Source organism: Panthera pardus, unplaced genomic scaffold (genome assembly GCF_024362965.1).
Source record: "Panthera pardus isolate Hobbes unplaced genomic scaffold, ASM2436296v1 HiC_scaffold_11, whole genome shotgun sequence".
Taxonomy (NCBI): Eukaryota; Metazoa; Chordata; class Mammalia; order Carnivora; family Felidae; genus Panthera; species Panthera pardus.
The window spans coordinates 31,603,824-31,621,024 of NW_026526666.1; positions in this window are offsets into that span (position 1 = coordinate 31,603,824).

The following is a 17,201-nucleotide window of genomic DNA, read 5'->3' on the forward strand; positions in this document are numbered from 1 at the left end:
AGAATGAATTCCTTCTGATTCTCCAAGCTTCATGTGTTTTATCTGGACTCTGGGCTTTTGCACAATACATATACTTATTTAAATAACCCTGCTTGATATTCTTTATATGTTAGCCTCTGTTCCTCCTTCTGGTCTCCTATTTCCTGACTTCCTGAGACTAGATGAGGTGACCCTTCTCTATGCTGCCATTGTGCCTTGTCACTCCTACCATAGCACTTTTTATATAATTGTAAAATGAAACTGACCTATTTACCGCTGTCTCTCCTACTGTCTCTTGATCTCAGGTACTCACTCTTCTTCATCATCTTATCTTTAGTTCCCAACAGGCCCACCATATAATCACCCAGCGTTCAAAAAATGTTGATTGAATAATTACATGAGCTGCCATCCAAAAGGACTCCAATTTACCGTGTTCTAACTACATTGTCTGATCTCTGGGGTCTAAACATAAAAGATGTAGCAGTTTCAAGGCACAGCTGACATGAGCTACTGGCCCTGCCATATGATATGTCGTATTCATACAAGGGTATCAGATCCTTTCCCTTCTCCTAATCCATCGCATAGTTTAAACTCTACAGACTTCATTATTTAGCCAAACGTTATGCCACAGAAAAGAGTGCTTCCTGTGTTAAATCACCAGCTGTTAAGATGATCATTACAGACCAGGGCAATTCACATGCTCACTAATCACTCCAAGGGCAGAAATTGGAGTTAGCGTATAAACACATACATCACACTGCTTATTCTGGAGTATTTAAAAGTAAGTTATCACATTAATAAGGTAATTTACCCCAGTTCCAATCTACTGCTCTCATAGTTTGTCTCCTCTATTTGTTCACCAGGAAAAAGCATCCTTTTTACCCAGCAACTATATCAAAAGCTGCTGGTATCTGTTTAAACCAGAGACTGGTACAACCCTTCATCCCTAGCAACCTTTGCGATCAGAACTATCGTACTATAAGTAGCTCAAATGTGTCCAGTTGAACCCTAATATATGACAAAGTTTTATGTATAGTCATTGCTTATTAAATAATTGTCTAACAAATAAATGTCTAAAGGCACTAAACCAGTACATGGAAGGTACTCAGAAAATGTTTCTTGAAAAAAATTGGCATTCTTTTGAAAATAGAAAACACCTTGTAATTATGTGTGTATGTATATTATAAAAATACATCACATTCATTGAAAAGAAATTCATAATACGTAGAAAACTCTTAAAAAAGCTAATTCCTTCGATGAGCTACTAAATTTCAGAATATATATGCTTTTAGAGTTTTTTCTATGCATCATTGATTTATAAGTGTTTTTCCAAATAGAATCACACTATATACTATATGTGCCAGGAATTAAATTACTCAGCCAATATTTCGAAAATTTTCCACAGAAAGTAATTTCCTTTTCCCAGAAAGGGCTTGGGAGGGTAGGCAGGAAATTCAGTCCCTTTATAAGCAAAATTCACAGGAAGATTCAACTGTTCCTATAACTGTGTTTGATTGCTCCTTATAAACAATAGACTTGGGCACCTGGGTGGCTCAGTTGGTTAAGTGTCTGACTCTTGGTTGCACCTCAGGTCATGATCTCATGGTTCGTGAGTTGGAGTCCCACGCCGGGCTCTCTGCTGTATAAGCAGAGCTTGCTTCAGATCCTCTGTCTCCCTCTCTCTCTCTGCCCAAGCCCCTCCCCCTCATAAATAACTAAACATTAAAAAAAAAAAATAGACTTCATTTATCAGAAGAAAAAGCGAGTGATTTCTTAGCATTAGTCCTATTTCCAAGTAGCCCTGCCCTTATTTTCCTTTTCAAACTCACTTATAAAGAGAAACAAAGTTTCAAATTTTGTCCTAAAATGGACACCAGAACTTAAAAAAGATGGAGATAAACTATAGACTTAGTCATTACAATTCGTTAATCACAAACTGAGAAAGATAGGAGAGGCAACAGGAGAGACAAGCCCAATCAATGAGCCCTTGCCCTCTTTTTCCCAGACTAGAGTTGAACATAGCCCCAATTCTACTGATACAGTGGTCATTTTAGGTTCTAAGCTTATATTGCTGGTGGTTTGGGTAAGAACCTGAGTTCTGGATCAAGCGTAAAACTGTCCAGTGACAAAGATTCTCTCTTTGACCAAACTTTAGACAGACTCCTCTGAATTATCTTCTCAAGTAGGCCTTGACTTTGGGGCTTCATGTTTGTCTCTGCATTGTCCAATTTTAGCAAGAATCCTGCTAAGTCAGGTTAGCCAGAATTGCCCACTCCTGATATCTGATTACCCTCAATATCTGATTGGGTTCTTTATCCCCCAGGTGATGTTTGATCACGTTGACCTGCCTTTACCAAGAACCCTGTAGTGTCAGTTTAAACAAAATTCTCCCTTAGTCCTCTTAGTAATTTTCTATCCACTGACCACCCCCTATGCTACTTCCTGGCTGTAAATTCCCACTTTTCCTTACATTTGGCGTTGAACCCTATCTCTCTTCCTACTGAAAAATCCCATTGTAGTGGTCCCTCTACCTAGTCTTCCTTGAAAAAAGTCTTTAGGACCATTTTAACAAGTATCATGAACTATTTTTCAGTGCTGTGATTCTGCAAGAGCCCAAATTCTATTAGCTGCCTGTGACATAAAAGAGGCAAAAGTTCTGAACACGTTTGTTTGTTTTGACACAAAGCATTTATAATTAAAGGACCCAAGGGACACCTTGGTGTCTCAGTCGGTTAAGTGCTCGACTCTTCATTTCAGCTCAGGTCATGATTTTACACTTCATGGGATCCAGCCCCACATCAGGCTCTGTGCTGATAGTGCGGAGCTTGCTTGGGATTCTCTCTCTCCCTCTCTCTCTGCCCATCTCCCACTCATACTCTCTCTCTCTCTCTCTCTCTCTCTCTCTCAAAATAAATAAATAAACATTTTTTTAAAGTTATTTCTAAAAAAAAAAAAGGACCCAAGTGTTTTTTTATTACGATAAAGACTTATACCAGAAATTTTATTTTTGCATTTTAATTAAACTATAAAATAGGAACAAAACAGTGTTCAGCTTCAAGATGTACAACCAGTAGGAGCGCCTGGGTGGCTCAGTTAGTTAAACATCCGACTTCAGCTCTGGTGATGATCTAATGGTTCACGGATTTGAGCCCCACATTGGGCTCTGTGCTGACAGCTCAAAGCAGGAGTCTGCTTTGGATTCTGTGTCTCCCTCTCTCTCTGCCCCTCCCCTGCTCATGCTCTGTTTTTCTCTCAAAAAATAAATAAACATTAAAAAAAAAAAAAGATATACAACCAGTGAAACGCCACAAAATTAAAACATTCCTGTAATTAATACCCAAGTCAAAAAAAGGAAAAGAGCACTAACAAAGCCCTAGAAGTTTTACCTGTGCCCCTTTCCCATCATACCCTCCTCTCCTGTTCAATGATGCCCATTTTTCTGAACTTTTTTTTCTAATTTTTAATTTTGGTGAACTACACACAACATAACATTCACCATTTTAACCATTTTAAAGTGTACAAATCAGCAGTGTTAAGTCTTTCACATTATCATGCAAACAATCGCCTGGACTTTCACCTTGCAACAATTCCATTCTTTCCTATGCCGCAGCTCCTGGCAACCACCAGGCTACTTTCTGTCTTTGTGAATTTGACTGCCTCTTTTAATACCTCTTATAAGAAGAATCATACATTATTTGTCTTTTTTTACTGACTTATTTCACTTGGTATCATTTCCTCAAGATTCATTCATGTTAGAGCATGTGTCAGAATTTCCTTCCTTTCTAAGTTTGAAAAATATATTGTATGTGTATACATACCACATTTTCTTTACCCTCTTTTCTATAGATGGACACTCAGGTTACTTCTACCTTTGGATTATTGTGAATAGTGCTGCTATGAACATAGGTGTACAAATACCTCTTTGGGATTCTGCATTCAATTATTTTGGGTATATACTCACAAGTGGAATTGAACATTTATCAGATGTATGATTTGCAAATATCTTCTCCCGTTCAGTAGGCTTCCTTTTTGTTTTGCTGATGGTTTCTATCACCGTGCAAAAGCTTTTTAGTTTGAAGTAATCCCATTTGTTTATTTCAGCTTTTGTTGCCTTTGCCTGAGGACACTGGTTCAAAACAAATATTGCTAAGACTTGATGTCAAAGAGCTTACTTCCTGTGTTTTCTTACAGGAGTTTTATGATTTCAGGTCTTACGTTTAAATTTTTAATCCATTCTGAAATTATTCTTCATATATGGTGTAAGATAATGGTCCAGTTTCGTTCTTTGGCATGTAGCCATCCATTTTTCCTAATACCACTTATTGAAGAGACTGATTTTTCCCCACTCTATACTCTTGCATCCTTTATCATTGACTGCATATGTGTGGGTTTACCTCTAGACTTTCTATTCTGTTCCATTGACCTATGTGTCTGGTTTTATGCCAGTACCACACTGTTTTAATTACTATAACTTTGTAGTATACTTTGAAATGGGGGAGTGAGAAACCTCCAGCTTTGTCCGTCTTTCTCAAGATTGCTTTGACCTTTTGAGGTCTTTTGTGCTTCCATACAAATTTCAGGATTCTTTGTTTTAGTTTTGTGAAAAATGCCATTGGTTTTTTGAGGAGAATGCAAATAATCTATAGATGCTTTGGGTGGTATGGACATTTTATCAATATTAATTCCTCAAATCCATGATCAAAGAATAACTTTCTATTTATTTGCATCATTTTCAATTTCTTTCATCACTGTCCTATAGTTTTCAGAATAAAGGTCTTTCACCTCCCTGGTTAAATTTCTTCCTAGATATTGTACTCTTTTTAATCCAATTGTAAATGGGATTTGTCCCCCTAATTTCTCTTTCTGATAGTTCATTATTAGTGTATAGAAACAGAACTGATTTGTGTATGTTAATTTTGTATTTTGAAATTTTACTGAATTTATTTATTAATTCTAATAGCTTTTTGGTGGAGTCTTTAGGGTTTTCTCTGTATAGTATCATGCCATCTACAAATAAGAACAGTTTCCTTCTTCCTTTCCAATTCCAATGCCCTTTTTCCCCATTTTCCATACCTAACTGCTGTAGTTAAGACTCCCAATCCTTTTTGAATAAAAGTGCACAAGTGGGCATCCTTGTCTTTTTCCTAATTTTAGAGAAAAAGCTTTTAGTTTTTCATGGGTTAGTATGATGTTAGAGGTGACAATATGATTGTCATATATGGCTTTTCATATTGAGGTATATTCCTTCTATACCTACTTTGTTGAGAGATTTTTAAATCATAAATAGATGTTTAATTGTGTAAGATGTGTTTTGTACGTCTATTGAGATGACAACATGATTTTTTCTTTTGTTTTGTTAATATGGCATATCACATTGATTAAATTGCAGATGTTGAATCATCCTTACTCCCTGGAATAAATCCCACTTGATTGTGGTATATGATATTTTAAATGTATTGTTGAACTTGGCTTAATAATATTTTAAGGTTTTTTGCATCTATGTTCATCAGGGATATTGGCCTTTAATTTTCTTTTTTTGTGATGTTTTCTATTTCTGTTTCAGTGTCAGAGTAATGCCATCCTTGTAAAATGAGTTTGGAAGCATTACCTCCTTTTTGATTTTTGGAATAATTTGAGAGGAATAGATACTAACTCTTGTTTGAATGTTTGGTAGAATTCACCCGTGAATCTGTCTCGCTCTAGACTTTTGTTTTGGGGGAGTTGTTTTGTTTTTTTTTTTTTTAATTTTTTTTAACGTTTATTTACTTTTGAGACAGAGAGAGACAGAGCATGAATGGGGGAGGGTCAGAGAGAGAGAGGGAGACACAGAATCTGAAACAGGCTCCAGGCTCTGAGCTGTCAGCACAGAGCCCGACGCAGGGCTCAAACTCACGAACCGTGAGATCACGACCTGAGCCAAAGTCAGAAGCCCAACCGACTGAGCCACCCAGGCACCCCATGGGGGAGTTTTAAAATAACTGATTCAATTTTATTACTTGTGATTGGTCTGTTCAAATTTCCTATTTCTTTGTGATTCAGCCTTGGAATTTGTGTATTTCTCAGAATTTATCCATTTCTTCTTTTAGGTTTTTGTTTGCATGTAATTGTTCATAACATTCTTATATCTGTGATGTCAATTGTAACTCTCATTTGGAATTTTTGGTATTTGGGTCCTCTCTTCTTTTTTTTTTTTTTTCTTTTTTAAAGATTTTATTTTTAAGTAATCTCTATACCAAATGTAGGGTCCCAGAAGATGAAGAGAGAGAAAAAAAGGTAGAAGGTTTATGTGAGCAAATCATAGTGGAAAACTTTTCCTAACCTGGGGAAAGACAGACATAAAATCCAGGAAACAGAGAACTCCCATTAGATTCAACAAAAACCGACCATCAACAAGGTATATCATAGTCAAATTCACAAAATACACAGGAAAGGAAAGAATTATGAAAGCAGCAAGGAAAAAAAAAAGTCCTTAACCTACAAGTAAAGACAGATCAGGTTTGCAGCAGACCTATTGACAGAAACTTGGCAGGCCAGAAAGGAGTGGCAGGATATATTCAAAGTGCTGAATTGGAAAAATATGCAGCCAAGAATTCTTTATCCAGCAAGGCTGTCATTCAAAATAGAAGGAAAAATAAAGTTTCCCAGGCAAACAAAAACTGAAATTTGTGACCACTAAACCAGCCCTGAAGAAATTTTAAGGGGGGCTCTCTGAGGGGAGAAAAGATGAAACAAAACAAAAAAGACCAAAAGCAACAAAGATTAGAAAGGACAGAGAACACCACCAGAAACTCAAACTCTATAGGCAACAACACAATGGCAATAAATTCATATCCTTCAGTACTCACTCTAAATGTCAGTGGATTAAATGCTCCAATCAAAAGACTTAGGGTAACAGAATGGATAAGAAAATAAGATCCATCTATATGTTGTTTACAGGAAACCCATTTTAGACCTAAAGTCACCTTCAGATTGAAAGTAAGGGGATGGAGAACCATCTATCATGCTAATGGTCACCAAAAGAAAGCTGGAGCAGCTATACTTATATCAGAAAAACTAGATGTTAAAATAAAGACTGTAACAAAAGATGAAGAAAGGCATTATATCATAATTAAGGGCTCCATCCAACAAGAACACCTAGTAATTGAAAACATTTATGCCCCCAACGTGAAACAACCAAATATATAAATCAATTAATCACAAACATAAAGAAAATCATTGATAATAATACCATAATAGTAGGGGACCTCAACATCCCACTTACAACAATGGACAGATCATCTAAGCAGAAAAGCAACAAGGAAACAATGGCTTTGAATAACACACTGGACCAGATGGACTTACAGATATATTCAGAAAATTTCATCGTAAAGCCACAGAATACAAATTCTTCTCAAGTTCACATGGAACATTCTCCAGAATAGATCACATACTGGGACACAAATCTGCCCTCAATAAGTACAATGAGATCCAGATCGTACCATGAATATTTTCAGACCACAACACTATGAAGCTCGAAATCAACCACAAGAACAACAAATACTTGGAGACTAAAGAACATCCTACTAAAGAATGAATACGCTAGCCAAGAAGTTAAGGAGGAAATTAAAAAATACATGGAAGTCAATGAAAATGATAACACCACAGCCCCAAACCTCTAGGACGCAGCAAAGGTGGTCATAAGAGGGGAGTATATGGCAATCCAGGCCTTCCTAAAAAAGGAAGAATGATCTCAGATACACAACCTAACCTTACACCTTAAAGAGCTGGAAAAATAACAACACTAAAACCCAAAGCCAGCAGAAGACAGGAAATCATAAAGATTAGAGCAGAAATCAATACTATCAAAAAACAAAAAACAAACAAAAACAGTGGAACAGATCAAAGAAACCAGGAGCTGGTTCTTTGACAGAATTTTAAAAACTTGATAAACCCCTAGCCAGTTTGATCAAAAATAAAAAGGAAAGTACTCAAATTAATAAAAAAAAATCAAGAATGAAAGAGGAGAGATCACAACCAACACTGTAATAATACAAACAATAATAAGAGAATATTATGAACAATTATATGCCAATAAATTGGTCAATCTGCAAATAATGGAAAATTTTCTAGAAACATATAAAGTACCAAAACTGAAACAAAAAGAAATGGAAAATTTGAACAGACCCATACTAGTAAAGATATCGAATTAGTAATAAAAAATCTCCCCAAAAACAAGAGTAGGCCGGCTGACTTTCCAGAGGAATTCTACCAAACATTTAAAGAAGAGTTAACACCTATTCTTTGAAGCTGTTACAAAAAATAGAAATGGAAGGAAAACTTCCAAACACATTCTATGAGGCCATAATTACCCTGATTCCAAAACCAAAGACCCCACTAAAAAGGAGAACTAAAAACCAATTTCCCTGATGGAGCTGGATGCAAAATTTTTCAACCAGATATTAGCCCACTGGATCCAACAGTACATTAAAAGAATTATTCACCACAACCAAGTGGGATTTATACCTGGGATGCAGAGCTGGTTCAATATCCACGAAACAATCAGTGTGATACATCATATCAATAAAAGAAAGGACACGAACCACATGATCCTCTCAATAGTTGCGGAGAAAGCATTTGACAAAATACAGCATCCTTTCTTAATAAAAGCCTTCAGGAAAGTAAGGATAAAGGATAATATCTCAAGATCAAAGACCCACTGCTAATATCTTCAATGAGGAAAAACTGAGAGCTTTCCCCTTATGATCAGGAGCATGACAGGGATGTCCATTTTCACCACTATTATTCAACATAGTATTGGAAGTTTTAGCCTCAGCAATCAGACAACACAAAGGAATAAAAGGCAGCCAAATCAGCAAGGAGGAAGTCAAACTTTCACTCTCCATAGAATACATGATATTTTATATGGAAAACCCAAAAGATTCCACAAAAAAAACTGCTAGAACTGATCCATGAAAATTCAGCAAAGTCGCAGAATATAAAATCAATGCACCGAAATTAGATGCATTTCTATACACCAATAATGAAACAACAGAAAGAGAAAACAAGGACTCGATCCCATTTACAATTGCACCAGGAACCATAAAATACCTAGGAACAAACCTATCCAAAGAAGTGAAATATCTATACACTGAAAACTATATAAGGCTTATGAAAGAAATTGAAGACACACAAAAAAAAGTGGAAAAATATTCCATGCTCATGGATCGGAAGAACAAATATTATTAAAATGTCAATACTATCCAAAGCAATCTACAATTGCTTTCAATGCAATCCCAATCAACATCGCACCAGTGTTCTTCTCAAAGCTAGAACAAATAATCCTAAAATTTGTGTGTAACTACAAAAGACCCCAAATAGCCAAAGTAATATTGAAAAAGAAAACCTAAGCGGGAGGCATCGCAATCCCAGACTTTAGCCTCAACTACAAAGCTATAATCATCAAAACAGTATGGTACTGGTGCAAAAACAGACACAGAGACCAATGGAATAGAATACAGAACCCAGAATTGGACCCACAAATGTATGGGTAATTAATCTTTGACAAATCAGGAAAGAGAATCCAATGGAAAAAAGATAGTCTCTTTAGCAAATGGTGCTGGAGAACTGGACAGCAACATGCAGAAGAATGAACCTGGACCACTTTCTTACTCGATACACAAAAATAAAGTCAAAATGGATAAAAGACCTAAATGTGAGACAGGAAGCCATCAGAACTCTAGAGGAGAAAGCAGGCAACAAACCTCTTTGACCTCAGCCACAGCAATTCCTTGCTCAACACATCTCCAAAGGCAAGGGAATTAAAAGCAAAAATGAACTATTGGGACCTCATCATGATAAAAAGCTTCCACACTGCAAAGGAAACAATCAACAAAACTAAAAGACAACCAAAAGAATGGGAGAAGATATTTACAAATGACATATTGGATAAAGGGCTAGTATCCAAAATCTATAAAGAACTTACCAAACTCACCATCCAAAAAAATAAATAATTTGGTGAAGAAATGAGCAGAAGACATGAATAGACACTTTTCCAAGGAAGACATCCACATGGCCAATAGACACATGAAAAGATGCTCAACATCACTCATCATCAGGAGAATACAAATCAAAACCACACTGAGATACCACCTCACACCAGTCACAGTGGTTAAAATTAATAACTCAGGAAACAACAGATGCTGGTGAGGATGTGGAGAAACAGGAACCCTCTTGCACTGCTGGTGGGAATGCAAACTGGTGCATCCACTCTGGAAGACAGTGTGGAGGTTCCTAAAAAAAATTAAAAATAGAACTACCCTACGACCCAGCAACAGCACAAGGAATTTACCCAAAGGATACAGGAGTGCTGATTCATAGGGCCACATGTATCCCATTGTTTATAGCAGCACTTTGAATAATACCCAAATTATGGAAAGAATCTAAATGTACATCAGCTGATGAATGTTTATATATACAATGGAATACTACTTGGTAATGAGAAAGAATGAAATCATGCCATTGCAGCAACGTGGATGGCACTGGAAGGTATTACGCTAAATGAAATAAGTCAGTCAGAGAAAGACAGATATCATGTTTTCATTCATATGTGGAAATTGAGAAACTTAACAGAAGACCATGGGGGAAGGGAAGGAGAAAAAAATAGTTACAAACAGAGAGGGAGGGAGGCAAACTATAAGAGACTCTTGAATGCAGAGAACAAGCTGATGATTGATGGGCGGGAGGGGAGAAAGGGGAAAGTGGGTGATGGGCATTGAGGAGGGCACTTGTTGGGATGAGCACTGGGTGTTGTATGAGAGCAATGAACCATAGGAATCTACCCCCAAAACCAAGAGCACACTGTGCCAATAAGTTATATTAAAAAATAAAAATAAAGAAATAAAATTTGTAAGGTACCAGAAAAGATCCAAATAGCCAAAGCAATCCTGAAAAAGAAAACCAAAGCTGGAGGCATCACAATTCCGGACTTCAAGCTGTATTACAGAGTTGTAATCAAGACAGTATGGCACTGGCACAAAAACAGACATTCAGATCAATGGAACAGAATAGAGAACCAAGAAATGGATCCACAAACGTATGGCCAACTAATCTTGGACAAAGCAGGAAAGAATATCCAATGGAATAAAGACAGTCTCTTCAGCAAGTGGTGCTGGGAAAACCGGACAGCGACATGCAGAAAAATGAACTTGGACCACTTTCTTACACCTTACACAAAAATAAACTCAAAATGGATGAAAGACCTAAATGTAAGACAGGAAGCCATAAAATCCTAGAGGAGGAAGTAGGCAAAAACCTCTTTGACTTTGGCCACAGCAACTTCTTACTCAACACGTCTCTGGAGGCAAAGGAAACACAAGCAAAAATGAACTACTGGGACTTCATCAAGTTAAAAAGCTTCTGTACAGCAAAGGAAACAATCAGCAAAGCTAAAGGCTAATGACAGAATGGGAGAAGATATTTGCAAATGACATATAGGATAAAGGGTTAGTATCCAAAATCTATAAAGAGCCTGTAAAACTCAACACCCAAAGGACAAATAATCCAGTGAAGAAATGGGCAAAAGACATGCATAGACACTTGTCCAGAGAAGACATGCAGAAGGCTAACAGACATATGAAAAAATGCTCAATATCGCTCATTAGGGAAATACAAATCAGAACTACAACGAGATACCACCTGACATCTGTCAGAATGGCTAAAATTAACAACTCAGGCAACAATAGATGTTGGCGAAGATGAGGAGAAAGAGGGTCTCTTTTGCATTGTTGGTGGCAATGCAACCTGGTGCAGCCACTCTGGAAAACAGTATGGAGGTTTCCCAAAAAACTAAAAATAGAACTACCCTAGACCCAGCAATTGCACTACTAGGTATTTATCCAAGGGATACAGGTGTGCTGTTTTGAAGGGACACATGCAACCCCGTGTTTATAGCAGCACTATCAACAATAGCCAAAGTATGGAAAGAGCCCAAAGGTCCATCGATGAATGAATGGATAAAGAAGATGTGGTATATATATACAATGGAGTATTACTCGACAATCAAAAAGAATGAAATCTTGCCATTTGCAACTAGGTGGATGGAACTGGAGGCTATTATGCTAAGTGAAATTAGTCAGTCAGAGAAAGACAAACATCATATGACTTCACTCATATGAGGACTTTAATAGACAAAACAGATGAACATAAGGGAAGGGAAACAAAAATAATATAAAAACAGGGAGGGGGGCAAAACAGAAGAGACTCATAAATATGGAGAACAAACTGAGGGTTGCCGGAGGGGTTGTGGGAGGGGGGATGGGCTAAATGGGTAAGGGGCACTAAGGAATCTACTCCTGAAATCATTGTTACACTATATGCTAATTTGGATGTAAATTTTTAAAAAAATAAAAAATAAAATAAGTTAAAAAGAAAAAAAAAGGATACTGTTATGGCTCAAACTTAACACATCCAATATGTTTGGGAGGCTTCTTTTCATGAAAGTGCTGGTTGACTTGCCAGAGGAGAGCAAAAGAGAAAGTGACTTCTTCCCACTCCAGAGAGGCTGGAAGACATCTCTCAGCATAGTCAGTATACTTGGTTGATTTGGTCTGCCACTGAGGGAGAAGTGGGGCTACCAATTGTGATATTTTTTTCTCCCTCCCTCCCTCTCTCTTTCTCTCTCTCTCTCTCTCTCTCTCTCTCTCTCACACACACACACACACACACACACACACACACACACATACACACACGACTTTCATCAAACAGACTGGCTCTGGTTGGTGAATGACACTATATTGTTCCCCTTTAACTCCTCCTTTTCTCCCCCTCCTAACTGCCTTGCCAGGGACTTGTCATGGTCCCTTTTCAGCTTGACAGCATTTTCTCACTTCTTTCCTCCTTCTACTGTCCACCTCAGTCTTTTTTGGCTAACTCCACATTTCCCAAAACGGAATCTGATCGGCTGTATTGATGCTATCATATCAGGCCACTTGGATCATTGACTCGTATATAGTTGGACTTCCCTTGGATCCAACACTTTACTCAATGTCCAGACAGCCAAGGCCAGAGAGGTGGAGTCAGATGGAACAGACATGGCAAGTGCTCAATTGCTCCTCAATAGGTTATGCTGAGAGTATTCACATCAATAGAAGGAGGACAGAAAAACCCCAAACCTAATGTGGACACAAATCACTGTATAAGTACTTGGCAGACTCCCTAAAGAAAGACAAGATTGGCTAGGATTCATGTTCATGGTCACATTATAAACTCTGGGCTAGGGGTAATAAAAAAATAATTAACTTATAAAAAAAAATAGAACTACCCTATGACCCAGCAATAGCACTACTAGGCATTAATCCAACGGATACCGATGTGCTGTTCCGAAGGGACACATGCACCCCAATGTTTATAGAAGTGCTATCAACAATAGCCAAAGTATGGAAAGAGCCCAAGTGTCCATGATGGATGAATGGATAAAGAAGATGTGGTATATATATATATATATATATATATATATACACACACACACACACACACACACACACACAATGAAGTATTACTTGGCAATCGAAAAGAATGAAATCTTGCCATTTGCAACAACATGGATGGAACTAGACAGTATTATGCTAAGTGAAATTAGTCAGAGAAAGACAAATATGATATGACTTCACTCGTATGAGGACTTTAAGATAGAAAACAGATGAACATAAGTGAAGAGAACCAAAAATAATATAAAAACAGGAAGGGGGACAAAACATAAGAGATTTAAATATAGAGAACAAGCTGAGGGTTGCTGGGGCGTTGTAGGTGGGAGGATGGGCTAAATGGATAAGGGACATTAAGGAAGACACTTGTTGGGATGAGCACTGTGTGTTGTACATAGGGGATGAATCACTGGATTTTACTCCTGAAATCATTATTGCACTATACGCTAACTAACTTGGATGTAAATTTATAAATGAATGGATGAATGAATGAATGAAGTTTATGGGCCTGTCTCTTCAAAAGAGATTGATACCTTTGGAAATCAGTTTACCTGCTTGCCTTTTGTCTTCCGTTCTTAGATGGGTTAAAACATGATGATTTCATAGAATGTCCTTTTTGTAAAGATGGGAGAAAATAAAGAATTTGTACCTTTTGTTCTCTTTATTTGTCACCACAGCTTTACCAACCTATTAAACTTTGCCAAAGACCAATATTTTGGATACTTTGACTCTATTTTATATTTGTTGTCTATTTCATTGAGTTCTACTTTATTTTTTGCTTTTCTTCCTTCCATGGTTTGTCTACTTTCTAACTTCTTGGGCCTGGTATTTAGCTAATTCTTCCCTAATACATGGGATTAACATGATGAATTTCACAATAAGATATAAGGATTATCAATATTTTTCAGGTTAAAATATTTTAGCTTTTATCATGAAGTCTTCTTAGACCCATAGGTTTTTTTTAGAAGTATAATTTTTAATTTACATGCTTATAGGGATTTCCATTTATCCTTTCATTATTGTTTCTTAACATTGTATCAAAGTAAATCACACTTGGCTTCATTGAAAATCTTTAAACCTGAAAATTTTTCTCTACCATATTTTAGCACCATTATGTATAGAGTAAATCACCATTTGTTCAGCTTTCTTAATTATGACGTTCAAGTCTTCAATATTATCACAGATTTTGTAGTTTTGATCCAACAAATTGTCACTAAAGTATTATAAATGTTTCTTTATAATTGTAGTCTTTTCTATTCTTGTAGTCATTCCCATTTTTGCTTATTTTGAAGTTATATTTTGGGTACAGAAAATTTAACAACATTAAATCCTCCTGAAAACTGGAATTTTTAAAAAAATTTTTTCATGTTTATTTGTTTTGAGGGAGAGAGAGACAGAGTGCAAGCAGGAGAAGGGCAGAGAGAGAGGGACCTCTGAGCTCTCAGCACAGAGCCCAGTACAGGGCTTGAACTCATGAACCTCAAGATCATGACCTGAGCCAAAGTCAAACGCTTAACTGACTGAGCCACCCAGGCACCCCCTGAAAACTGGGATTTACATCTTTTTCTGCATCACTTTTCATCTCTAGGCATACTTTTTTTCTTAATATATCGTTTATATTGTACTATTATACAACACACATAGAGACACATACATTATAATATTTCTATTAGCTTTCTTCTCTGCTCTCATGTAGACAATTGACAGAGTGATTATTGATATAGTGGGGTAAATATCTACTATATTTATTACTGTTTTCTACTTGTTGCTCTTGTTTTTTTGTTCCTATTTTTGTCTTCCAGTCTTTTTCTGCCTTTTTGTGATTTTAACTGAGCTTTTTATATGTTTCTCTTTTTCTCTCCCTTCTTAGTATATTGGCTGGGTTTTCTTTTTCATTTTTTAGCAGTTGCTCTAGAGTTTACAATATATATTTACAACTAATCCAAATGTCCTTTCAAATAATATTGTACTGTACCATCTCACAGATAGTGTAAGTCCCTTAAAATAACAAAATAAGCCTAATTCCTCCCTCCCATTCTTTGTGTTGTTGCTGTCACTCATTTCACTTATATATAAGAATACATAAGCATATATCTATACCCATATATATGTTATACATACCAAGATATATACATTAGCATACATAATCAAATACATTGTTGGCACTGTAATTTTGAACAAACTGTTATCTGTTAGGTTAATTAAGAATAAGAAAAATCGAGGCGCCTGGGTGGCTCAGTTGGTTAAGTATCCGACTTCGGTTCAGGTCATGATCTCACAGTTCCCGGGTTCGAGCCCCAAGTTGGGCTCTGCACTGACACCTAAGAGCTTGGAGCCTGCTTTGGATTCTGTGTCTCTCTCTCTCTCTGCCCCTCCCCTGCTCACATTCTCTCTCTCTCTCTCTGTCTCAAAAATAAACATTAAAAAAATTTAAGAGTTGGGGCGCCTGGGTGGCTCAGTTGGTTAAGCGTCCGACTTCGGCTCAGGTCATGATCTCACAGTTTGTGAGTTCGACCCCATGTTGGGCTCTGTGCTCATAACTCAGAGCCTGGAGCCTGTTTCGGATTCTGTGTCTCCCTCTCTGACCCTCTCCCCTTCATGCTCTGTCTCTCTCTGTCTCACAAACAAATAAACATTAAAAAAAATTTTTTTAAATAAAAATTTAAGAGTAAGAACAATCAACACACATGTGTTTTTCACCTAAAAATTGCCCTAGGCAGATATCAGAACTGAAACGCCTTCACATCTGTGCTCTCCGGAAGGGCTGGTACATCCATAACTCTTTGTTCTTTCACAATGTGTAGCAGGATGTTAAAATGAAACTTTTCCTAAGAACTTCCAGTAACTTCAAAAGCTGGTATAGTACGTGCCAAAAAAAAGCTAAAATAACATGATAAGCTATTGTTTTGGATACAAATGAATACAAAATGAAAAAAAAAACCCTTCATCTACGTTAAACGAAGCCTCATTTAAACTCCATCAGTTCAGGAAAATTTTAACAACTCTTCCTTTGCCAGTATTACGCTCCAAAATACAATTATAAAAGATTTTTTGCCTTGAAACAATTATAAGCAAGAAAAAATGGAAGAAAAACTCTAAATTTATTTTTTTCTTTCATTGCTAAATACTAATAAAAACATTTTGCTGTAAAAAACGTAATATTGTAAGATTGAGAGTGGGAGGATGTGGGGATGTTTCAGTGTGCCATTGAGGAAATTACGCCATACATGGATGGTATAAAAAGAATGATGTTCTTAGCTCAGCTTGGGTTCCACTCTCAAAATGGCCAACTTTAATTTTAGGACTTAAAAAAAATCTGTTTCTGATATTGTTGCATATACTTTTGGCATTATAACAGACTTCACAGCTTTAAATATTGTAAGATTCTATGGTATAAGATGATCTCATAACAGTACAGCTAGAGATTACACTTTTCTGACTGTTCTTTCAGCTATAATTACGTTTGTATCTGAAATAGGTGCAGAAGTATATGTCTGTCATTTGAGAGTCTGGGCCAGAGAACTTTGAGTTTATAATCCACCAGTCTCTTTTCCCTCCTATTGTAGGATCACAGATATGTTAGCCATCAATGTTTGACCTTACAAATGACTACAACGCCTTAGTGGTAGAGGAAGGAGTCTATATCCCTGAATGATCCTGTGGAACAATGTTTCCATACAAACTTACAGTGGAAGGGCTGTAACATGTCTTTAAATAGTCCAACAGCCTCCAAAATGATCTCTATCTCCAGTACTCCCA